The sequence below is a fragment of the Dermochelys coriacea genome, chromosome 12 (genome assembly GCF_009764565.3).
Source record: "Dermochelys coriacea isolate rDerCor1 chromosome 12, rDerCor1.pri.v4, whole genome shotgun sequence".
NCBI lineage: Eukaryota > Metazoa > Chordata > Testudines > Dermochelyidae > Dermochelys > Dermochelys coriacea.
In genome coordinates this window covers 20,120,748-20,146,909 of record NC_050079.1, presented here as the reverse complement: position 1 = coordinate 20,146,909, position 26,162 = coordinate 20,120,748, and the positions used below count along the sequence as shown (strand labels likewise).

The window sequence follows — 26,162 nt, the reverse complement described above, 5'->3', positions numbered from 1 at the left end:
TTAACATCTAATCCACGGGTCTAATAATACCTTAAAAAATCCTTTTGAGTGGCTGAAATTTCCCCCCAAACAACACCACTCATGTTTTGATTTTGCTTTCTCCATTGAAAGCCTTGTTTCCTTAGGCCATTTCTAGAGACATAAGTCAGCAGGTTGTATATGAGTAGAGTACAGCAATATCAGTGAACAGGGAATTGCAAATTGCAATGAGGAATGTTACTGGATATGAACACTGGGTCTATTCCTTTACAGTCTAATGATAATGCCAACATAATTGTTTTAAGCATTCATTATCTATTGTTACCTCCATGTGCCAAGGAAACGCATTCACAGTAGCATAGCTGCATTTTGAGCATGACATTGCTATGAAGACATTGCAGGGTTGTAAAAATAATGTTACATTCATAGCACCTAAGATCCTGAAGGATCCAAATGCTTCATAAACTCTATACTTACAGTGCAGCACCGGCAAGATGCAGTCACTCCTAAAATGGAGGACAGCAGCCTGTTTGTGTACAAAAACAAACAGTGGTAGAATCTGAAGACAAGACATCAGAATAGCACCCTTTTCTTACAGAAATATCTGTATGATCTTTAAAATGTCTCAAAGGAGGTCTCAAAGCCAGAAACACCATAGCCAGAGTCATGGAACTCAACTTATTTAAGTCAGAAAGGGCCAACAGGTCCACCTAAAGAAAATTTCACATCTTATAACACAGAAACTGCCATACCGGGGCGGACCAATGGTTCATCTACTCAGTAACCTGCTTCCAACAGTGGTCATTACCAGAGATTCAGAGCAACTGAACAAAAGAACTTGGGATAGCTCTCCATCTTCCCCTTCCAGTTCCTGGCAGTCAGAGATATAGGGTCATTCTGAGCATGGGATTACATCCTGGACTACATGGGCTAATAGCCATTGATGGACCTATCCTCCATTAACTTATCTAGTTTATTGTAAACCCACTTATACTTTTGATCATCACAACATCCCATGGCAATGAGTTCCACAGGTTAGTGGTGTGAAAAAGTGGGGAATTATAAGCACCTACAGGATTATAGGGTAATAAGAAATAGCCAGCATGGATTTGTCAACAAACAAGTCATGCTAAACCTACCTAATTTCCTTCTTTGACAGGGCTACTGGCCTAGCAGGGAGGGGTAAGCAGCAGATGTGATGCATCTTGATTTTGGTAACCTTTTGACACAGTCCCACATTACATTCTCATAAGAAAACTAGGGAATTGTGACCTAAATGTAATTACTATAAGGTAGCTTCAAAACTGGCTGAAAGATCATATGCAAACAGTAGTTATCAATGGTTCTCTGTCAAACTGTGAGGACATATCTAGTGGGGTCCAGCAAGGATCAGTCCTGGGTTCAATATTAGTCAATATTTTCATTAATGACTTGGATAATAGAGTAGAGCGTATGCTTATAAAATGTGCAGATGACACCAAGCTGGGAGGAGTTGCCAGCACTTTGGAGGACAGGATTGGAATTCAAAACAACCTTGATGAATTGGTCTGAAGTCAACAAGATGAAATTCACGAAGACAAGTGCAAAATATTTCAATTAGGAAGGAAAAATCAAACAAAACTACAATATGGGTAATAACTGGATATGGATCACCAATTGAATGCGTGTCAAAAATGTGATGCAATTGCAAAAAAAGACTAAACATTCCTAGGTATATTAACAGGAGTATTGTATTAAGACATGGAAGGTAGTTGTCCCACTCTCCTTGACATTGATGAGGCCTCAGTTGAAGCTGGAGTATTGTGTCCAATGCTGGGCACCACGCTTTAGGAAAGATGTGAACAAACTGAAGAGCATTCACAGAAGAACAAAAATGACAAAAAGTTTAGAAAACCTGCCTGACGAAAGGTTAAAAAATTGGTCATGCTTAGTGTTAAAAAAGACGACTGAGGGGGGACCTGATAACAGCCTTTAAATATGGCAAGGCTGGTATCTTGAGGAGTTTGATCTATTGTTCTCCAAGTCCACTGAAAGTAGGACAAGTAGCAATGGGTTTAATCTGCAGCCAGGGACATTTAGGTTAGCTTTTAGGAAAGACCATCTCACTGTAAGGGAAGTTAAGCTCTGGAATAGGCTTCCAAGGGAGGTTGTGGAATTCCCATTATTGGAGGGTTAAGAACAGGTTGAACAAACACCTGTCAGGGATGGTCTAGGTTTACTTGGTCCTGCCTTAGTAGAGGAAGCTGGGCCTGTTTTCTTGTTGTCTTAATTCTGATCCTGCAAAGGATCTGATCAGACAATCTTAAAACCTAGATAGTGTCCTATTGACTTGGGACTCCATACAGCCATAGGGATCTAACCCACCTGGATTTAATTGCATCATCAGTCCTTAGACTCTTGAAAGCAGGGAAATCTATTTATATTGTGAATGCCATGGACATACAAGGCTTTGCAAAAACAAACCCACTGAAATCAGGACAGACATTAACAAAACAGTCCAAAATTAAGAAAATTTTATCATAACAAGCTAAATGTATGAAAAAAAAGCTTAAATTGATGTACCACACACACCCAGAAAACCTGGGAGTCTCTAGTCTTGGATTTCATTGTGAAAACCACCAACACAGCAGTGATCATTGGGTACCTGAACAGGAGGAAAAGGGACACCATCACTCAAGGGGCTGCTGGCAGGGAAGTTGCAGAGTGACAGCATGTCAGGCCTCTGAACAGGGGTCAGTGGCTCAAAAGTTATCCTCTGCTAGATGCTGTATCCTGCAGAGCTTCCCTTCCTTTTAGGAGTCTGGATGCCATGGTGATGGGCACTCTATTAAAAACACTGATGGAAGAAACTTCCATCCCCGTCTCTCTCCTGTAACGGTTGGTTGTTTAAATTAAACAGGTCAAGTCCATGGAGCACCAATAGCCAGAGAGGGGTGAGGTTTTGTTTAAAAAAGGTTAGACGCTACTTTTAATCAACTGTGAAGTGCTAATGGGAAAAAATAAAATGAAAATCATAGCAGCTACATAGCGTATTGTAAGGAAAGACATGGGGATTTAGAAAAGGGACTTGAACCTAGGTCAGAGCAGTGCCTTAACCATCAGACTATATAGTCCCAGTCTCTCTCTCTCTCTGCCCTGCCCTTCCCTGCTTCACCCTGCCTTCTCACCCCATTTCACACAAACTTCTGTATAGTCTTGTTTTCTTCCTGTACTGGAATGAAAACAAACTGAAACCTCAGTGTTATGCATAACTGGAATTGTTGGTTTACAGCCAGCCCCAACTGTCAAGTTATCTATGAAATTCAATATCTTCCATTGCTGAATGCAGTGTTGTATGCATGGCGGTCCCAGGATATTAGAGATAAAAGATACGGCCTCACCCACCTTGCATTGGGCCAACTTCTATTGGTGAGAGAAGCTTTCAAGCTTATACTGAGATCTCTCTAGCATCAATGCTTAAGGCACATGTTACCAAGTGACTTGTTAACACTTTTCAATAAAAGAAATAAGGCTTAGTTTTTCTTTGTTTAGTTTGAGGGGAAAAAAAGATTAGGAATCATCTATCATATTAAGCTGTACATTATTCCTTTTAGTTCAAGTGCAAGCTATAAAATGCTGCATTAGAAGTCTGAACAATATCAACACTCTACTCTATGTCTGATTCCATGCAAATATACAGACAATGCAGATATGGCTATCATTTGTCTATAATCTCTAGACCGTAGAGGCTCCCATAGTCTTGATCTGCACATGAGAAACAGAATTATTGGACTGCGACTATGTGCTCTGCTCAGCAAGGCCCAATGAATTTTGTGTTGGATTGATTAAAATTGTAATTATACAATCTCTGTGATCCAAAGAACAAGTAGTAATTTTTCAGAGAGAAACCACTTAACAATTGGACAGACTCAAAACTGTCTGCCTCACGGCATTTGTAGCTGTTCTTAACATTGCCACAAAAACAAAGGCATGTGTTTTGACCCTCCTACACATAATTTATGCTAATAAAAAGGGCTACAACAAAAGAATTCTGTTGATGGAATTAAGAACCGGTTTTAGAAAGAGAAAAATAATATTCAAACACAAAAGCCACTTTGTGTTCATAAAGTACTAAGCCAGAAATGTCTGAAAATAGATAAATCAGCAATTATGTTGTTAAAACTGTCTATTTGCTATAATTTATGCTGCATTGATATTCTATTTCTGTTAGAAATGGAGATTTCTAGGATGGGGTTGTGAAGCTCCCAACAGTGATGTAATAGCATGAATACCAACCTCAGGACAGACTGTTAAAAACCAGGGCACAAACCCGATATTGGTTGTGAGTTCTTGCCACACAGATGAGCATAGATGTGATAGATGGCCCCTTACACCACGGATTACAGCAACAGTCAAATTACTCCTGATCCCAAAGGACAAATCACTTACTCCAAGTCAACTGTGCTTTAGGTCTCACACCAAAGACAATGCTTGTAGCCAATTCTATAATAAATGATATGAAGATTTAATACATAGGAAAAGGATATTAGAGATAATTTACAAAGCTAAAGCAAGTAGAGACACAAATGAGTTCAAGTCTTCAGTTTCAAACTATAATCTGCAAACTCTCTTTGTCCTTTAGCCCTAACCTAGGCTAAGCAAGCACCTGGAGATGTGTGGCTTTGGCTTAGAAACGCCTTTACCCAACCAGAGTCCAAGCAGCATAGAGATCCTCAGTTATTTTGTTTCCCCCACTCTCTCTTCAGTCTTACCATATGCTCTGAGCTACAAATTCAGCTGATGAGTCATGCAAGTGGACTCCTCCCATCTTCACAGGGAAGAAAGTGAAATAATGAGTGACAATTTTAGTCACTGGTATTTTTAGTAGAAGTCATGGACAAGTCACGGGCAATAAACAAAAAGTCACGGCCCTGTGACCTCCCCATGACTTTTACTAAAAATACCTGTGACTAAAGCTCACCTGCTGGGAGAGGGGGCGCTTATGAAGACTGCCGCCAGGGAAGGGGCAGCCCGGGGCCATCCCGCCGCTGGTCCCGAACCGCTGCTCCAGGGCAGTGCTGGGGACCAGCTGCCTGCGGCTGCCAGAGCAGTGACCAGTGCGGCTCGTCCCAGGGCTTCCCCAGCTGCTGGGGGGTCCTGGGGTCAGCTGCACCATTCGTGGAGGTCATGGAAAGTCACGGAAGCCATGACTGCTGTGACCTCCGTGAATGATTCACGGCCTTAATAATGAGTCTTTAGTCCTTCAATTGATGGCTTCTCAATCCAGATGTAGGGAGTTTCCAGTTGTAAGATCCAACCATAATCCACCAGGTATCAATGGGTCTTCTCTTTTGGGTGCGGTGTAACAATTTGTGGAAAAGCAGTTCTTCACACTAATTAATGTCCCTCTACTGTATGGCGATTCCTACAGTCACAGAGGCTAACAACAGAACCTTTCAAATACAACATTACAATATGGAAAATAGAGATTACAAGAAAGATTAATGCATGTAGCAACTGTCAAGCATTCCATAGAATCTAAACCCTGGCTTATAATTCTAATACCTATTTCATCAATATTAACCCACAAGTGAGCCAGACAGACACCAGCTATGTATCTGTTAGTGTTGCCAGTTAACACATAGGGACCTTGGCAGGAACTGGCACCTAGCCTGCCAGCATTACAGGGTGTGTAAGAACACATCCATACAAATACACAGAGAAATCAGCAGGGATCACTTGCGAACAACAAAAGTGGGGGAAAATACAAAACTTAATTGCTTCCATTTAATTTTTTATGGCAGCTAAAACTGTACAAGGCGGCTTGATAATCCACTTTCCCATGGCTAATTAGAAGCTCTCTCAAGTGAGAGGCATCGATCTCTGCAGAATCTGAAATTTAACAAGGTTTCTAGCTCTTTTGGTTATGAAGACAGCCTAAATGTGAACCAAGTCTCAATCAATACTGTGCTTAATTATTAAGTTTGCTAGACAACACCAGTGCCTCTGCTGCTGCTCATAGCTTTGCCAAGTTGAAAACTCTTTCAAGTCCTGATAGTTTTTAATGCTGCTGCTGAGAACCCAAACAAGGAATTGTGAAGCTGACAAGTTTTAGCGGGTCAATTTTACTCCACTGTTGTTCAGGAAAGTTCTTTAATACACCAGAGCAAAGGACTGCACCTATTTACTGGGAAGGACACCCCTTCCCCTAAAAGGGGACAAGAGGGTAGAGTAGCAGAGACCGTACACATACATAGCCATCTTAGCAGCCAGAGCAGATTTTTCTGGAGTGGCTTCAAATTTATCAGACACCTATTAACTGGAGGTTGAGAAAAGACTGACACCTGAATGGGGTTCAGAGAGAGCGCGCGCGCGCGTGCACCCTGGAAGGCATGCCAGAAGTTTAGTGTAGGAGAAGAGGCTGTTTATCCCCTGGCTATTGCTCCTGGGAAGCAGAGTTCCCCCTCTTCCTCATTATCTTTCACATCAGGCGGTTCATGTCAGTTTTATTTTGCAGTCATGAGTAATTAGTCTAATGCCATATTACTGGCTCTTCACTTTGGATTACAGCGGGCAGTTTATAACTCTGGCCACAAGCACTCCCATTAACTGAATTCAAAGTTTGTTCGATTCCCCTGAACTACAAAAGGGACCTTTATATCAGAAATATGAAGAGGTTTACTTAAGTATTTTTGTGATAATTCCAAAGAGAGTTTCAAATCTTTCTACAGGGTTCACTACTTCTGCTAGTGAAGTCAGGGAAAGAAAGTTTCCCACTTTGGCCCCAATCCAGCAAAGCACTTAAGTGAATGTGTCACTTTAAAGTATGTGACCAGTTACATTGAAGTCAATGGGACTACTTGGAAGCTTAAAGTTATACACATTCGTAAGAGTTTTGCTGGACAAGAGCCTTTAAACAGCATTATACAGAATTACTCTAAAAGGGAATTGCTTTTTTTTACCCCAAAGAGACCAAGAGAAAACAACAGGTCTACAGGTAACATTCTTGAAGTGATTTCCCCTCTCCCTCCCCGGCCTTCTTTCCCACAACTCCCATCCACTTTTTGGGAGGGGGGGTACAAAATAGAACAAACCCTCAATTTGAATTAAAAACAATCTCCCCCTAAAAAGATACGACTGCTCCTAAATCAATCCTTTTGTGAGGCTGGAAAATGTGCACTTTGTTAATTTTACATATTCAGGTATCTAGACATTTCCTGGTTTTGGAAAGTGGAACAACTGTACTGATAGAACATGAACTCAACTGTTCTTGTGGCATTTCCCATCTGGGTAGAACCCTGAAGTACCAGAAATCACAATAGAGTGTTTATTCTTACACAATATTTTGCTAAACTTCCAGACCAAAGATAATCAGAGAAATTCAAATATGCCTCTGAACTTCTGTATGCTTATCCAAACCAACATTTTGTACTTTGTATGTGGAAGCTGTACATTATTTATCTACACAATTTCAAATGTGTGTGCATAATAAGCATCAAAAGCTCTTCTTCACGAGGCACCAAGAAATACAGCATTAGTATGTATAGCAATAGACTAAATGGAGATAGACTAGACAGAGATAAAACAGTTTTTTGGGCCAGATCCTTCACTCTTACATAGCCCACTTAGCCAGAATACCAGAGCAAAGGGTAACTTAACCAGCTTCCTGAGGATTTAGTCTGTTTAGAGGAAATCCTATGGGGTATGTCTATACTGCATTATAAACCTGGGTCCCATGCTTGTGGGCTTAGTTTCCAAGTTCATGCTTGAGCATCCACACTACATTGTAACTATTACTAGACCCTGGTTTCACAGCCATGCTAAAGTGTCCATACTGCACTACAGAAACCTTCTGACTCAGGCCTGCTGTTTGACCTGCATCCACACTGCAACATGATAAGACTTGGACCTGAGTCGTAGCAGGATCTGGACTCTGATGCACTCCTCCAGCAGGGTCCTAGGTCCTGTGTGCTTGCTGACATAAGTCAGGCTGATGTATGTGTGGATGGAAGGGGGCCTTGGGCTCAAACCTGAGTCAGAGCCTGGGCTTAGTGTGCAATGTAGATATAGCCCTACGCGTCCTAGGGCTGACACTTTATATATCCCAGGGCAGACATTGGTTGCTGCTGGGGAAGAAGGATGAAGTCAGAGTGCCCCAAATCTCCCAAATGGCCTCCATTCAGCCTCAGATTCAAAGAGCTACATTGGTGGAATAGAGTCACGTGAGCACAACATCTTCTGATGCTGTACAGAGTGGAGTTCGACTGCACCACGGGACCCAGCTCACTATCTATAAATACATGCAACGCTCAAGCACTTGTCAGGCTACAAACATTGCATATTATTAAATATTAAACACAAACTACATTCAAAAAGTTGAAGTTGGGATACAAGCAAATGGAAGGAAGGAGATTCAGAGAGAGAGAGAGAGAGAGAGAGAGCACGCGCGAGAGCAGACCGCGCACGCGATGCAACTTCAGCTCAGGTATATTGGCTTATAATTAGAACATTTAGTTCAGTTTTTAGATGCTACACCTATTGCTCAAGTGCCATCAACAGCCGAGCCATTGCCATCTGTGACTCAATTTATTTTACTGGTTTTCTGAGGGGAAACTGTCACAGTGAGCATCAAAGACCTCTTTTTTTCCATTCTCTACTTGCTCATCTGTGCACTTCTCCATTTCTTCTAAAGGGATCAGAAAACAAAGCATGAGCTGTTTCACGCTAACAAGAACTAATACATATACAGCAGGTGGTGCCATTCTGTTCCCAATTATGCCAGCACACATCCAACTCCCAATAGAGAAGAGAGTGGTTGTGTTTTAATCACTGTCGTGCGTGTGCACATGTATTATTTTAATATAGTTTGTTTAGATGCCAGCCCATTCTACTCCACATGCCCCGATAAATTAGAATCCCAACACATATAGCATTCAGACCTTCAAATTAATGTAGCCAGCCGGTAGTGTAATGCAGCAAAATACCTCCCTCATCCCACCCACAATACCATAGCTTCAGCCCTCTCCCTAGGCCTAGCTATAAATGTCAACAGATCCAGGAGCAAGTTCCAGACTAAAGGTCTATCATGGAGGAACATCCGAATGGCAACTGCCACTTTCTTGAGAAGGTTCCAATTCAAGCCCATTTACATACCACAGCTGCAGCAGTAGGGAACAGGGAGAGAGGAGATGGTCTTTCAGATAGGGCCCAAGACCTTGACTTTAAACCACAACCAAGACTTTAAATTCAACCTGGAAATCAGCAGGCCCTGGGCATGCATGGCAAGTTCTCAGAAACACCTAGTAAGTGGCACACTGCTTTCTGTACCAGATTCCAGATGGAGTTAAATCCTCTCAGTTTCCTTCCCCCGCTCTCTCTCCCCACTCTAGGTACACTGTAAGTGCAGAATTAGAACTGCATTCATCACATATCTGCATATGCCCCTGCCATCATGGAATTGTTGATAATGAAGATCATGTTATCTTCTAGTACTCCACGATGGGCTGGGGAGCGGAACTCTTAAGGGAAATTTCTCACCACAACTGGGAGTCAGACACCGATCTTAGAAATCAAATTGGCCATTCATAGGGATACCAGTAAGGTACAAATGTCCCACAGGTCATGTTTAGTGTTTGGATGTAAAAGGAGACTGCCCGACAGGTTTTTGTTTGCCCTATACGTAGGTAGTAAATGTTCTGGATTCAAATAATCTCATTCACTTATCTAACAATGAATACATAGGGGATACTTGCCAGCCTGTGGCCTCAGGTAGCTCAGCACCTGTTTTACTTTACTCACCGGAATTCCTTTATGGAAAGTCTCTCCTGTGATTCCCATAATTCTAGAAGTTTTCCTGGGTGCCTTCAGCTCCTGTAGAAATTAAGTTTCCTGAGAACACTCTTATAACAAAACATGTTTATTAACATACCAATTGCTTTTATTTCTGAGGAATCTCCTATTGATCAAACCCAAATGGACCCTAGGAAGAGATGCTGAGAGAGAGCTTGCTGTAATCTTCAGCTCTGCGTTTATTTACTGTTCTTTCTGATGCTCTCTAACAATAACTAATACCTAGTCTTTCCCTGTTCCTTTCTTTGTGTCTGAGAGCAAGCTGACAGTTGAAGGGACATTGTTACTTTCCCTCACATCAAGAAAAATGAAGCCTAATTTCAGCTACAGGAGAATGGTCAGGGGAAAGGTCAGTAGCACTTCCTTCTTGTGTGGCCCTGGTGCTTTGAAAAGGATTTTTCAGTCTTTTAGTGTATTGGAGTTCTGCTAGTGTGTCAGCACTAAAGTTTGCCTCAAATGAGGAAGGTTTCCACGTGACAGCAAAGAAGAGAATTCTGAGACTGAGAAAATGGCAGTCATGAAATTGGAAGAGCTCACTGTAAGACTCACTTTTCCATCCCAGCTGAACATCTCCAAACACAGCCATTGGCCACTAAAGACCACTCTTGGAAGCCTCAGCCACATAAATAGTGTGTATGTACATGAATAGTCTGACTGCAGTGGGACTACTCATGCAAGTAATTCTCCTCACACAAGAGAGTGAGGCAAAACTGGGCTCTCAATTACTGAAGGAAATCTGCAAGGGTAAACAAGCCACAAAGCAATTTATACTTAATATCAATTACTTGTTTACGTCAAAAATAAAATGATGGCGTCTAAATTAGCTATTACCACTCGAGAGATCTTGGATTCATTGTGGCTAGTTCTCTGAAAACTTCCACTCAGTGTGCAGCAGCAGTCAAAAAAAAAGTGAACAGAATGTTGAGACTCATTAAGAAAGGGGTAGATAAGAAGACAAAATATATTTCCTATATATAAATCCATGATACTCCCACATCTTGAATACTGCATGCAGATTTGGTCACCACATCTGAAAAGAGATACATTGGAATTGGAAAAAGTTCAGAAAAGGACAACACAAATATAGGGGTATGGAATGCCTTCCATATGAAGAGAGATTAATAAGACGGGGACTTTTCAGCTTGGAAAGGAGACAACTAACGGGGAATATGATAGAGGTCTATAAAATCATGACTGGGGTGGAGAAAGTGTCATTTACTCCTTCTCATAAACACAAGAACAAGAGGTCACCAAATTAAATGACTTGGCAGCAGGTTTAAAAACAAACAAAAGTATTTCTTCACACAATGCACAGTCAACCTGTGGAACTCTTTGCCAAAGGACGTTGTGAAGGCCCAGGCTAACAGGATTCAAAAAAGAACTAGATAAATTCATGAAGGACAGGTCCATCAATGGCTATTAGCCAAGATGGGCAGAGGTGGTGTTTCTAGCCTCAGTTTGCCAGAAGCTGTGAATGGGCGACAGGGAATGGATCACTTGATTACCTGTTTTGTTCATTCCCTCTGGGGCACCTGGCATTGGCCACTGTCTGAAGACAGGATACTGGGCTAGATGGTCCTTTGGTCTGACCCAGTATGGCCATTCTTATGTGTTCCATCATCTACCATGCTATCAGCTTATGCTATATACACTATGAGGGACAGCTTTGAGGGCCAAAGTAAGTTTATATGACATCCTTCATACACAGGGTACAGCCATGACAATGATAAGATGGAGAAGACAAACGCTCTCAGGTATTTATATGGTCCCCCAACTACTGAGTGCCATCTTTAATGTATTTATCCTCAACACCCTTACATGATAGAGAGGTGCCTCAGTTCCTCATCTGTACAGAGAAACTAAGTAACTTGGCAAAGGACATACAGCAAGTTTATGGTGGAGCAGAAACGAATACATCACCTCTCAAGACACTTCTTGGATCCATGGGTTCAAGTAAAGTAGATCCTGGAGATATCATAACTCTCCCTCCTCTGTTTAAAGCAGAAGGGGAGCTCCCCTTCCTCTCCTAGGTACTCATCTACAATTCCCCTTTTTCTTTGGCCTGTGCACTGAGAGGAGTCACTCTTTAGCCACTGTTTGAAGCTACTAAAGAGAACAGTTCCTATGAAAATGCTAGCCCTAACTAGAAGACCAGCATTAATGCTGCAAGTCAGTGTTCTCTGAGGAAGTTATACTGGAAAAAGAGTTGGCGTGTTATGGGGGGGGGGGGAAGACAGAAGTGAGCATACTGAAGTACTTAAAAGACCTGACTCTTCTCACTCCTATATTGTTTTGAATCTTGTATCGATTTACACAAAGTGTAGTAACTAAAATGCAATAAAATTCCTGCTATTTAAAAAACCCTCATTTCTAATACACATCACGCACGTGAATGTTAAGAATTTCTTTCAGAGATTCTGACTTTCAAGGATTAAAGAAAAGAAAGAAATCCTCTCTCAAATGGACAGGTTGTTTTCTTTTTGCAAAACAGAGCATTAATTACCTTCATCTGGAAAAAAACAAAAACAACCCCACCATCATGATGGTTTTCCTTGCACATGCTGCTTTTCTGAAAATCTGATTTTTTTTATGACTATTGCAAGAGAGTGTATGGGTTTGTCAGAAATGTCTATATGCAGAGGGAAATCAGGTCTATCTTCAGCTCTAGAGCTTTTCGTTTCTTCTCTTAGAGTATGAACTGTTACATGCTTTCAATCACTGTACAATATGAAGAAATTAACAGGTCACTTGCAGGCGTTTCTGGTGCCTTCATCAATTTTTGAGACCTGCAGTTTTCCTAGTAGACAAGTCAATTTAGGACAAAGTTATTTTATTTATCCAGAGAAGTCTTAAGTCTTCAGAAACAGAGCCCTGAAGGTTGTCTTTGTTTTTCTGAGAGCAAGACTTAGATTAAGAAAGCTGAGACCCCTCTTAAAGGCTATCTTTTAAGATAAAAACCTATCTGCATTTTGAGCTTCTTTTTAAATACTGCAGCTTTGACTATGGCAAGCATGGTGCCCCGTAAACTTGGATGTGAAGAACATTCACAGACATTTCATTTTTGTTTGAGAATTCAGTGAGGAATATTTGTATTCCCACGGGTTGGGGGAAACTGCAGTGCAGAAGTGCAGGATCTTTAAAGAAAGCAATGGCTCTTCTTCATTTTGGATCCATAAGTACTAGAACAAGGTCTGCTATCTGAAAGCCTGGAAAAGAGCCTGGCTTTAAAAGCTGATTTGGCTTCCACATAGATATCCCACTAAATGTACTAAACCAGTGGTTTCCAGGGGTCCACCAAAATAAACCAGAAAGCAGGGCCAGCATTAGACTCACTGGGGTCCTGGGCTGAAGCCGAAACCTGAGCAATTTAGCTTCCTAGGGCCCCCTGTGGTATGGAATGCAGGCCCTGGCTTTTAATCTACTGGATATGCAGAACAAGTTGTGGCAGCACAGGTAGCTGGGCCATGGAGATTTTATGGCATGGGGGGAAGGGGGCTCAGAAAGACATGCCCAAAACTCAGGCTTTCTGAAATTTCCACAGCAGCTTGCCAGGCAAGATTCCATTGGAAACTCTCTTTCATCAGAAAATTTCTGGACTAGCTAACTGCCACTTCTTAGGAATTTAAGGAAATCCAGGTGCATCACGTGCAATACACACACACACACACACACACACCTCTTTGCATCAAAGGCACAATCCTTCTGTTGAAGTAATGGCAAAATTACCACTCACTTCACATGTGGCAATGAATCAGAAAAAAAGCGCCCAGGAATTGTGCTCAGCTTCCATTATAGTGACCATTAGTTTTTCCATGCACCTCTTGAATTACAACCAAAATGCAGATTTATTCTGGATAAGAGTTAATCTCTGGTTTAAATTCTGCCTCATTGTTTTCCTCTGCCACTTGTACAGTTGAAATGAGAAGAGTGTACAAAAATTCATGCCTGCATTTATGATTAATCTCATTGCCAAGAAAAAGAAAGACAGAGTAATTGGATAGGTCAGAGCATGGAACCTGGTATAGCCAAGAAACAGATAAGATTTTCATAACTGGATATCCAATTTATTTCTATTTTAATAGTTCAGTAAGTATCTTTGAATGCGTTTTCAGTAATTTATCATTACCAAAAGCCTCTTGAATTTTATTATGTACTGTATATCCTCAATTTCAGCTATAGAATATTAATTTTATCTTTGGAATAGGAACAAAAGCATTTTTATCACTCATAAACCTCATTGAATTGACTTCTTACACACTATAGTACTGATCTCACAACGAACAATGACTAGGCAGACCCATGCAGGGCCTGACCACAGTTATTGGGTCTCTGCCAACATACAACTCATTGCTAGATCAAGACTTAAGCTACTTAAGCCTAGATGTAGTGTGATCCTAGGTTCTCTAATCACGCTAGAGCAGTATGAACAATTCTGATAATTTTCCAATACCAAATCAGGTTTACAGAAAATAAAATCATTTTGTGGCAATTCTCATTACAAAAATTTGTTTTCTCTGTAGAAATAGTAAATTTCTATCTGGGAGGGAAATTCATGATTTTATTCCGAGGAGAAAGTTAAAAATATTCACTATTAAAATAGCTCTGTTTCTGGAAGTTATAGCAAAATTGGGCTAGAGATTAAGTTAGTGTGCATGTGCAGAATTATCAGTTTTCACACACATACTTGAACAGTGAAATGAAGCTGTACAAAGTTTTAGTGCATCTACTGTAACAAACTAGTTGTCATTGGACAAAAAAGCACATGGCATAATGTAGATTCAATATCAAATATTGAACATTTACAGAGAGCGGTTTATGATCATTCACAGCGTTAAAAATTTCACAAACAATTTACATTAATGGATTTATTAGAGAAAAAATTGTAATCTGGCTGTGGTACCAGAAATTAAATACAGACACAAATGAGAGCCATTTATTCAAATCTCTGGAGCTTTGGGGTTCAGATAAAACATAAGCCAGGTACAAAATGTGTCAGGATCTGACTTTAGTCTTACTTCTCTCTCATGTACATGCGCATGTGCGTGCACACACACACACTTTTATTTTAAGGTCTTTCACAGCACAGTTTAATTCAACAAAAAAACACTCTGGCCCAAGTTTTCAATGTTGCATGCCTAACAGTCATTTAAATCCCAGCAAAGATCCCATTGCATTAGAAGAGAGCTCCTACCACTGAGAGCTTATAAGACCGTGCATAACAAGAGGTTTTAACATGTTGTTGAGGAAATGGGATAGCGGAAGGGGAGGTTGAGAGTGGTAGAAACACTTGGTGTCCGACAAGTACAAAATAAACCAGTTAACAGCATCAGTGATGTGCCTTCCACAAACCGCATATAAAATAATTTCTTACTCAAAGCTAACTACATTACCTACTCTTCACCTGTAAAATCCCATCTCTAAATGCAAATGTGACTTTTTGGCAGGGGGTACAGGTGCTCACTAGCTCACCAAAAAAAAAAAAAAAAAAAAAAATCAGGCTGCTTATGTAGATGCATTTAGTTTAAGTGTTGGCCTAGCAACATTGTACACTTTGAAAAGATAAGAGGATAAAGAGAACCTTTTAGCAGAACAAGAGCAAAAGGAGGAAGAGATTTTTAAACTGAGAAAAGTTAGAAATCCTCCAACTACAGCACATTTTTAAATAAATGCAAAGTAGCTATACACTTCTCAAATAGTTCTATGGATGGATCCTGTGTTATTCTGTTACAGTATTGTGGCAAAAAGGGTATCCAAAAGAATAAAGGTTTAATCAGATTTTCTAAGAAATTTAATGCAGCCAGAGCCAACATACAGCAACACGTGCCCTCCCTCAAATGGGTGACACATGGCTCTATCCCCTGAAAGAACACTGTTTCAATTTGCATTCCCCCAAGTCTCTCCCCATATCCACCAGTCACACAAAGGGAAAGAGAAGCTTGTGACACCACTTTTGTTTTGTGTAGTAAAATTTCTACCCTACATCTCTGAGGGGAATCTCAGCACACAGGAAAATAGAAAGCATGATTAATTTCTTTGAGCTGGAAAGAGAGCAATGTAAACTTGACTGCTAAAACATCCTTCCATTCCTGGAACTTTCCTGAGAAAGTGATTGTCACATTGGACCAGAGTCACAGAAACCAAAACCCATTGCTCCTATTTCATTGAACATCAAAATTTGTTGTCACTTGAGGAAAATGCTAACCTTGGATTCACCACAGTCAATATGTGAGGATATTCACCTCCAAAGAAGTGAATATCTGCTTATTCCTACCCTTGGGGGTACAGAGAGTATGTTATGTTCAGGACAATATGAACGTATTCTTGCACAGACAGCTATGTTGTCACTTCGCATCTCGAGTGTTCCTCCTCAAAAAAATCTTATAGGAGTTGTATAACAAGGGATATGAATCATCCTTTTATGTTATTTTACAAAGTGCAGCCAATGCAGTTATGATAAAATAATCTCTTCCATCTTCCAGTATTTGTTTCAATGAGGCTTAAAGCAGTATGGGGAAAGGATTATATTTTAGAGATCTATTCATTCTATACTGCTAAAACAATTTTAGTACAATTACTTCTATTCATAGACATGCTAACATGTAGACATGTTTAAAATGAAAATCTTAAACCAGTCTTTCTAAAGTTTCACAGGAGATGCATAATATGCATTTTATATTAAGCTGTTCAAATAATTATGTAGGTAATATAACTTAATGAATAGCCTTGACATTTTAACAGAATGGATAGATAATAGAAGTTTTCCAAGTCTGCTGATTCACATATTGGTTAAAGTGACCGTCTTTGTTAGACATGTACTAGGTATGGTATCTGATCACACTGAACTCCACTCTCCCAAACGTAGCACAAACACTACAGGCCACCTCATTGTAAGGATCAGTTTTGACTGTTTGGATCAGTGCTGGCAATATTTAATTGAAAACCATACTTGCCATTTACCCTCTAGGGCAAAAGTGACAGCTCTATTCTTCTGTACCGGGTTTTCACATGGAATTCAGATGCATTCTCAGGCATGCATTTTTGCTTAGAAACGCTATACAATACAAAGTAATCTACACTTTGTGGTGATCACACTATTCTGTTTACAATCTTTTCTTTATACTTAAATCTGGGTCCAAATTCTCAATGTACTTCCAAAATTTGACTAAATATGTGCATGCAAAACTGTTTTAGCATGCAAATGAGTACAGGCAAATGTGCATTCAAATTCTTTAGGCAGAGCGCTAATGATAGTACCTAATTTTCACATAAACATGCAAATGCATGCAATCACATTTTTAGAGGTCTGCTGAAAATTCACCTTTCAGTGACCTCAAAATAAGTATCAAAGAAGTATCACCATAAATTGCAGTTAATTTTAGTGCTCTTAAAAATGCGCTAGATAAAGAACTTTACCCTCTATTTAGTAAGTACAAATCCTGGGAATATAGCAACTGTAGGGCAAGCTTCTCCCATATTGGCATACCAACATGCTTCCCTCCGCATGTGAGATAGTAGGCCACAGTCTATGCCTTTCGTCTCCATAAGCGAGATCTTCTTGCTCCTCCTCATGCTTTTCTTCCTATCCGTCTTTTGATGCTGGTACTGAATACCAGTGACAAAATACCTGGCCCATATTATTTCATGATTTCTAAATTATTTATTCTAATGCCATGTCACTAAGCTATCACAACCAAGGACTGGAGTAGATTAGGACATGTATGAAAGGCCAGCAAGAAAGGAGGGGTTTTGGGTGAGAGGCAAACAATATAATGCATTAAACTGTTGGCAGTCTATCCTTTGAGTCAATATTGATTCTGACATGGTGCCAGTAGGATTTTTCAGGGGGAGGAGATGTAAACTTCAGGTTCTGATGGCTGGCATACTATTCTTTTGTACCTTTTATTAAAATCTGGTCATCAGCCATATGTATTTAGCAAAATACAGAACCAATTTGGGTAATTATATCCTTTCCACTGAAAATTTCCACTACAGTTTAAATTGGATAGGATATTCTCTTCACTCCATCCTAAACTAATGTGTAACGTTGCTTTATTCTGGACAGAGATGGTGGGAAATAGATTGCTGTATAAAAGATTATCTCCTAGACACAAATGTGTATTTCCCGTCCAATTGAAATGTTTCTGTGGGGGAAGAGAACAGGCTGTGTGTACATGCACACACACAGTCCAAGATTAGCGCCAGCAGTCTGTAGAGTGCAGCATGCTGAAAGGCTCTATACACATGGAAATATTACTAGTCTGCAAGTGCTGAGAATTTTGAGTGTTTCACCTCTAGATGTCAAGGACAATAGTTAATTTGTGCAAAGTAGATAAATGAGGTGGAAACTAATCAGAAGCAGGTTTGTTTATCTGCTCTCTGTGATATATTACACTGCAATAATAAGACAGTAACTCCGTGTTCTATCTCGCTGAGAATAACTTCTAACATCATTTCTCATTTTTACCCATCAGATTTGAAAACATCTCCCAGTCTTTGAAGTTCAGTGAAATTCAAACCCAGTCATTAAGCCCAAACCAACTGGTAATGTGGGATTTTGACAAGATAATTAAACTTCTCAGAGAGTCTGTAATGTATTACTTATCTCAACTAATTTGTGCATACGTGTGCTCCCCTGTCTTCTAGATTTAATTGTGGCATTGTAAGGAATACATTGATCATCAGGATTGGAGTTTATGGTACTTGCGTATTCCCTTTTCTGAGGCTGTGCTGCTCATCTCTGGATGTGCATACATCTTTTTAATGAAACCACCAATTGATTTTTGTTAGCACATCATCTTACAAACTAGGAAAAGCACTTCTGAATTCTGATTGATTTCCTAGTTTTCAGTACACTAATAATTTCATTCTTTGATTTGTTTGAAAGCGCCATTATTAGCCCATACATTCTGGGGGGCTTTTAAAGGGAAGGGTTCCATCTTGTGCTAGGAGTCCAAAGTTTAACAAATTTAGATTGTTGGTAAAACAGAAAAATGTAACTGAGCTTCCTGATAGGACAGAGATGGCTGTGGAAGATTCTGTAACCGAATTTTTGAATTCACAACTTCAGTTTACCTGGCAGAAGACATGAACCTCTCCTCTCCTCCTTTTGATCATCACTGACATGAAAGTGTTTTATGCTTGATTTTGCTGGAACTCAGACAATTAGCTCTGTCTTTGCCCTCCAAAGGACAAAAGCTACGGAACTGTAGCAATATGTCAGAACACAAAGTGCTTCATTTCCCTCTCCAATTACTATACATTTCTAGTTAGTTTTCCTTAAAGACACCAGTTACAAGCTATGTGTAAAGCTGTACAGGCTGGAAGAAGTTGAGGAGCTACTATTTCTGACAGCAGCTTTATCAACATAGAATGATTAAATTAAGAAGAAGAAATAAGTCAAAGACTAGATAGGAAAGGGGAATAATTAAATGTATGTTGTGAGAATAGCTAAAAACTTGATTTAACAGATTTTAATACACCCTGTATATGGGGTTTTTCCATGCATACAATGCAAAGAAAGAAATGGAACTATATTGTACCTTTCTCCACCCTCTCTCTTTTACAAAATGTTAAAGATGCCAACAACCAAAAAATATTCACCTAGACTTTTACTTGAAAGGTTCTCAAAGTGTCTGAATTATTACTATGCAACAATCAAGAAACCTACCGTCTATTCAGAAAGCTATATTCCCTTTCACAAAGCACTTTATAAATGTTAAATTGTACACATAATAACCACCTCACCTGTCATGGTAAGCAACCATCTCTGGGGTGGATCACGGCAGTAGTTTAACAGTGCACAGTAGCACTCCTAGTATTCTTTGTACCCTAACATAAAAAATCCCATTGGGCCTAATTCAAGCTGCAGGGATAGTTCTGGTACACCACAAACCATTCAACATAGTTGATACGAGGCAGCAATATATTCTTCCAAAATCAGGACAGCAAGCAGGTTTTGGTCAGAATCCAAATAATTTGATTGAGACTGCAATATCAGATATATGGGATCTGATGTGTGTGTAAATTTACACAGTGGTGATGATTCAAGTATTATGCATATGCAAATAACCAGCCACATACCCAAGTTGAGCACACAACTGTACTTTTTAGAATGTGCAAGTGCATGCACATATTAGTGAACTCATGTTCTTGAAAAAACAGACCTGTTACCCATTAAAAGATAATATGCCACATACACTAACAAATATTAGGCATTTCAAGGTAAAGATCTACCCATAAAACAGACTGTCCAGGAATAAAAACTGTTTTCCAGCTAGGAAAAAGCATCACCAATACCAGATTATATAGCTATTGCAGTGATATTAAGTAGATATTTGTGCACACATCTGAAAATAGCAACTCTATATTCTAGTTTGTTAGAATGTTTTATTTGCACTGTAGCTTGCCTGCTAACAAAACCCATTTTCACACCTCCCATCTTTGTCCCACCCTCCCCCCCCCCCCCGCATTCCTTCTTAACAGAAAGAAAGGATGGACCATGCTTTCCTCCCAGATATAAGGGAGGCTCATGAGGTAGTTTGTGGAACTCCGTTTCCCTTAGATTTTTAGTGGGTGGCTTGCAAGTCCCTCAGAGTGCCCTAATCACACTCAAACATTCTCAAGAGTCAAGTGGAGAGCACTCTACTCCCATGAAAAACTAGAAGTTTAATGAAAAATGCTGGCCGAATAATTAGCAGCGGCACAAGTGGGTGCTATCATAATAAATCTTTCCTAAACACAGATGAAACACAAAACTAGTTAGTAGCTTCATCAAAGCTGTCAAGGAACAAAGCTGGTCAAAAAGATTATAAAGGAAAAGCTCCATTCTATTTAAGGCTAAAACTATAGTATATTGGGGAGAGGAGAGGGATAAAGCCCCTCAAGGCTACAGACAATGGGAATATATTACCAATATGTTTATTGAGAAGTGAAGATTTACAAAATGTTCCCATTAACACTGCATTATATACTGTAACAACAACAAACTATTCCTACTGTGTCCAAATCTTAATTGTTCATGGGAAATAGATTGTAAAGGATGCATGGCAAGACACCAAGAACCTTGTAATAGGGTTGCGTTTATAATTAAATGCCAAGCTTACAAGCATTTTTTCCCTTCCGCCGTTTATTATCCATTTTCCTAACTTTGTATAAGAACAATCAGTGGTCTGACAATGCAATGACATGACAAGTTTACCTCTCCAAGTTTGGTGTACTGAAAACAAGCCAAGATACCAATCAGATTTCATGTTTTCTGTTTACTGTATCATTCGTGTGGTCTTTCCCACCCCCCCCAAAAAAACAGTTAATATTCCAGTTTCAAATACATTCATCTACATTTTACTCCTTGCTTTTTAAGCTTCCTCTTTTAACTGCTTTACAGTATCCTCACTGCAGCAACCTATGTCCAGGTACAGGTAGTTGAAACAAACAAAGAATCCTATGTGGTTTTTTTTTCATATTTTTTTTCATATTTTTCCATAATGAACAGGACATGCATTTTAAGTGATCATGCCAGTTTACCTGTACCTGAAACACGGTATATTGGTGATATTCTTTATATTTTTACTTCCATGAAAAAAAAAATCTGGGGTCAGATTTGCAAAACTATTTAGATGCCTGAAGATACAAATGAGCACCTAGATGCTCTTGAAAATAGCACTAATTCCCACTGAAGTTTAGGTGCTTTTGAAAACCTTCTTGGCACCTATCTGCACCTTTAGGAGTCTAAACACCTTTGTAAATCTGGTCCCCAGGATAGATTCTGTCACAAGTTATGAACATGTAACTATGCTTTGTGAGGAATATGTAGTGCTGAGTAAATATGCCAAAAAAGTGTGTACATTCAAATAAAAATCTCAGATTCACTGCTGTGTTATTTGTGACCCTTTTTGATTTCAGTGAGTATCTGCATGAGTGATTTTTGTTTATTTGTTTGAGAGGATGTTCATGACAGTAATAATCTCATGAATGCTCAGGTAAATATGGCTCATATTGTGTTTGTGCACATGCCATCTGGAAATCTCTAATTTCCCTCATTTATAAAAGCTACAGTAGCAAATTCTAAGAGCACAAATGTGAGTCATATGACTCAGGTGAATGATCACACATCATAAAATAATGAATAGTGAATAGCAAAGTCAATAGTTTAGCAACAGCTGAAAGACTGAAATAAGTCTGTGTAAAAAGTATCTAGTCTTTCATTAGTGCCACTATGACAAAAACCAAAAAACCATACTATCCACGCACTTCTTGCACATTTTAAATGTCAGAAATAATACTTCCCCTACTCGCAACATCATGTATCAGCAGTATTTTAAAGCTCCCAATAATCTATAATACTACAAATTCGATATCAGGTTTGTGTGATATGGAGATAAATGTGAGAATAAGGGGGAGGTTTGCAAAAACAGGTGCCCAATTCCCACCGACAGTGAGGTGAGTTGGGTGCCAACCCATCATGCTTGACTTTCGGGGAAAAAAAAAAAGAAAAAAAGAAATCTAGCCCTGAAGCAGCAGATAAGCTTTGCCAGTTTTATAAGGGTTAAGTAGCCCGGTATGAGTGGCCATGGTATAGTGTGTGAAAAATAAAAAACTCCCTTCAGGAAAAAAAAAATGCTGAGATATCTATCTTCAAACGTGGCACCTTGCAACCTTTTTGAATAAATATTCTGGATTAAGAACTAAAACATTTCACAAGCCTTATCAAATCTGTAAAATGAAAAATCAATATGTACTGTATCTTGCACAGCAAAATTGCTGAAGACATTACAGTGTGCAATTTGCTTCCTACAGATTACTTTGGAAATCATTTGTGCATAATTTTCAAATTACGGTTTTCTGACCCTTTAAAATTATTCTTCTCTATACAAAGAAGAATGGGTAGAATTTCACTCAGCTAAAGTTCTAAGTGAGTCAGTTGCCTAGTGTAACATTCAGTGATTGCTTACTCAAAGCTAGAACTCAGGGAGCTCCCAGTAATGACAGTAGGCAGCACAGATTGGGTAGTCTGGAAGCTAGGGGTCTTGGAACAGTTACACAGTACGTGTGTCCAGCAACTTAAATGAACTATCCCCATTTGTAATCACTGCAATTGAGTCATATTTGTTCTCTCCCATAAACGCTGCCATACCAACCCCCCCTCTCTTAGCTTAACTATGGTTCTCACAAATAGCATTCAAAGAAGATGCATTTTTATATTTTTCATTTCCCCTTAGTAAAACATTAAACCTAAGCTCTTAGGTAGAAGCAAAATATAGCCAGTGAAATAATAGGTCTGAAGATTTCCTATATGTTTGAGGCTGTGAATGGTGAACCAGCTAGTGATTAGTCCATTGATCCTGAATGAACCTACTGCAGAAATTCATTCTTCTGCTAAAAAGGATAAGAAATGTGACAACTGACAAATGGAGATTATGATGGCAGTCAAAAGTTCAGGGATATATTAACTTTGTAGAAGTAACTCTGTAGAACAATGGACTCTCCTTGATTTTATAGTTATATCTTTTGGACTGTCATTCAAAGTCATTCTGTACCACAAGCAGATTCAGTAACTACAGATGAACTGGACAGGATTGCCTCCATTCAGAGTAAACAGCCAGCCCTTGGATTTGTGTGGCCTTATGCAGAGTAAGTAGCTCCGTTCACGCCTGACTCCAGCTCCATATGCCCATGCTTTGACACTCCACTGAACACCCCATGCCTACTTACAAAATGTCTCGGAGATTAGAATTACCCTTCCCCGTGCACACTTGTTTGTGAGGCCTGACAACCCATTAGCATAGTCTAGGAAGCAAGGTGTCAACCAAAAGGATATTTTTCTAGGCGAGAAGTAGATCAAGGTAGTTAAGGAATTCAATTTCTGCTACACTCCACTGGTGCCAGCCAAACAGGACTGTGGACAGGGAATCAGGGTTTGTTTTCTGTTTGGTGGGCTGATCATGTGTATGCAATGTGGGACAGCATAGAAGGCTCTAGGCACATAGGTAGTTCAGGCCTACAGCCACCAGTGACTAACTACTGTATAATGCTTCTGAAAATTGTGAGTTACTGGGGATCTGAAGCCCTCAAAACTATTTTTTCAACCTCCTTTGAAGTTCATTTCTCAGAGGTAATATCTTAAAAACAAACAATATCCAGACACCATACTGGATATTCTAGTGTTTGTACAGTTGTACAAGTACAATCTTCTTGAAGTACCTCTGGGAAGATCAAGAGATATCCAATTTCCAAAAAACTGAAGAAGTGAGGCATTGTATTTTCATTGAGTAGCTCCACTATGGTTAATGTTACAGCAGAGATACCTGGTATCTCTCACTTCTATGCATTGATTGTATAAGATTAGAGATTGTGCACATTGGGCGGTGGAAAAAGCAAATATAGATTACCTTATTACAAGAATTATGCTTGCCATAGCTAAAAGACGACAGAACTTGACAATGACTTAACTATGAACCAAATGCAGTCTACAGTCACTATTTGCAAAACATTAATACATCTCTTTGCCTAGTACACGACATCAATCCTACTCCACAGGATAAAAAGTTCAAAGTGCATTGTCATCTTCAGTAAAAACCCCAGGGACCAGATTAAAACAAATAGCATCATGAAGCAACATATATAACCAGCTGGAACACTTATGACTAATTTATTTTTATTGATTTCATAAAGAAACAGGCATTGAAAAGTACAAAAATGTAAACTACTTACAGCTTTTATTTCTTTCCAAATTCCACATGCCTCACAGGATCAGAAATAGAATTATCCTGTTGTACAATTTTACAGCTAGTCAAAGCTGCAAGACCAAACCATAAAAACCAGACAACACTATATAAAGATAACATGTTTGAGGTGGGGGGGAGTAACAATAAGATAGGAGAAGACATACAAGGAGAAGGAAGGAGGGGAATGGAAGAAGTGAGGTTCTGCCATTCTTTGAGCCCTCAATTTTTTTTTTAAAATTGAAATGAATCTAGAAATTCATATATTTGCTCTCTAAGATGATAAACCATTCTCTCTCAGAACACATCTTGATAGGATACTCTGCATTTGTATGGTGAATTCACCTACAGAGGTAAGCAAAATCAGGAGTGGGTTTGGGGTAAAACCAGGAGTGGTTCAGGTCCAGGCTCAGGGGTTCAGATAAGTGATTCCAGTATTGTCTTCTCTCAAAATAAACAAACCTTCAATAAGAGGTTGCTTTTCTGTCTTACTACAGTGAAAGGCACTATAAAGTATCTAAGCACTAAACAGGTAAATAGAGATGCCAATATGCTGGCCATTAAGTGACTTATTTGAGCCATTGGGTATAACTATATTGAAAATGCATTAGTAACATACACTGAGATGGTTGGTGGAGGAAGGGAGATTTTCATTCCTTACATCAATAAATAAAAATTTACTAAAAGCCTTTGAATATCAGTTAACAGACCACCAGAAGCCAACCCCATAAGAGAGCAGTAATGTTGCAAGAAAACACAAACTGATTCAAATTGGTACTATTTCAAGCTCAGCTGCTCTTCCTTCTTCAATCCTCAGTATTTCAATTAAGTCTTAAAAATATAAATCCAAGTCTCTAGTCACAGAGCTATTAATCCACACTTCAACATACAGGTTGGATTCATGTTAATTAAAATACTTTATTTCACTATTTGCTTATAGCAGATGCAATATTGTGCACACATTTCTTGTATAGTTCAGCTCTTGCCAAAGATTTACAGCAAGTCCTGAGAGAGTGTACTATTCCAAGAATGCCTCAGCTACACTCACTATGTTTTAGACACTAACAGTGATCAGGCATAATTAAACCATTGTCATCAATGACTGAATATTATCTTCTTTCCAGGGGGTTAGTCCAGGTCTATTCTGCAGCATGAATAGGAAATTAGTTATGGCCATAATCAAATCCTAAAAAAATATAGGAGGGGTGAAAATTGCTAGTCTGGCTCACTTTGGTTTACTGTGATTTTATGCTTGTGGTAAATGGCGCATTGCTCAGGACAAACCACTGAAGAAATTTAAGCTGCCCAGGAATCTTCATGCGTTTTCACTCTCCTCTTTTCCACTCATTTAACTCAGAGCATTTCTGAAAAAACACAAAGGGTCAAATAAGCTGGAGAGGGAGAAGCACATAAAGAAGAGCAGAGGGAGCAGGAAAGTGAAGAGAAGACACTGGCAGGGGCAACATGAGTGGGAGAAAGTGGGAACAAAAAGAAGAAAAGCAATGAGAGATGGGGTAAAGAAGGAATTTTTTAATAAGCAAAAATGTCCCTTGAAATAAAAACCAAGTACTTCTGAGGTTTATTTTTAAAATACCTAAGCCTCTCTATAGGATTTCCAGCTACATACTTCCATTT

At 39.4% G+C, this 26,162-nt stretch overlaps 1 long non-coding RNA gene across 1 annotated transcript in view; it reads right to left on the bottom strand.

The window, feature by feature from the left end:
• LOC119841259 overlaps window positions 1-26,162 on the bottom strand; it is a 114,373-nt gene that overhangs the window by 34,012 nt on the left and 54,199 nt on the right. The window contains exon 2 of the long non-coding RNA XR_006275130.1: window positions 9,757-9,828. This is a non-coding gene — a long non-coding RNA (uncharacterized LOC119841259). The remainder of the gene's footprint in view (window positions 1-9,756; window positions 9,829-26,162) is intronic.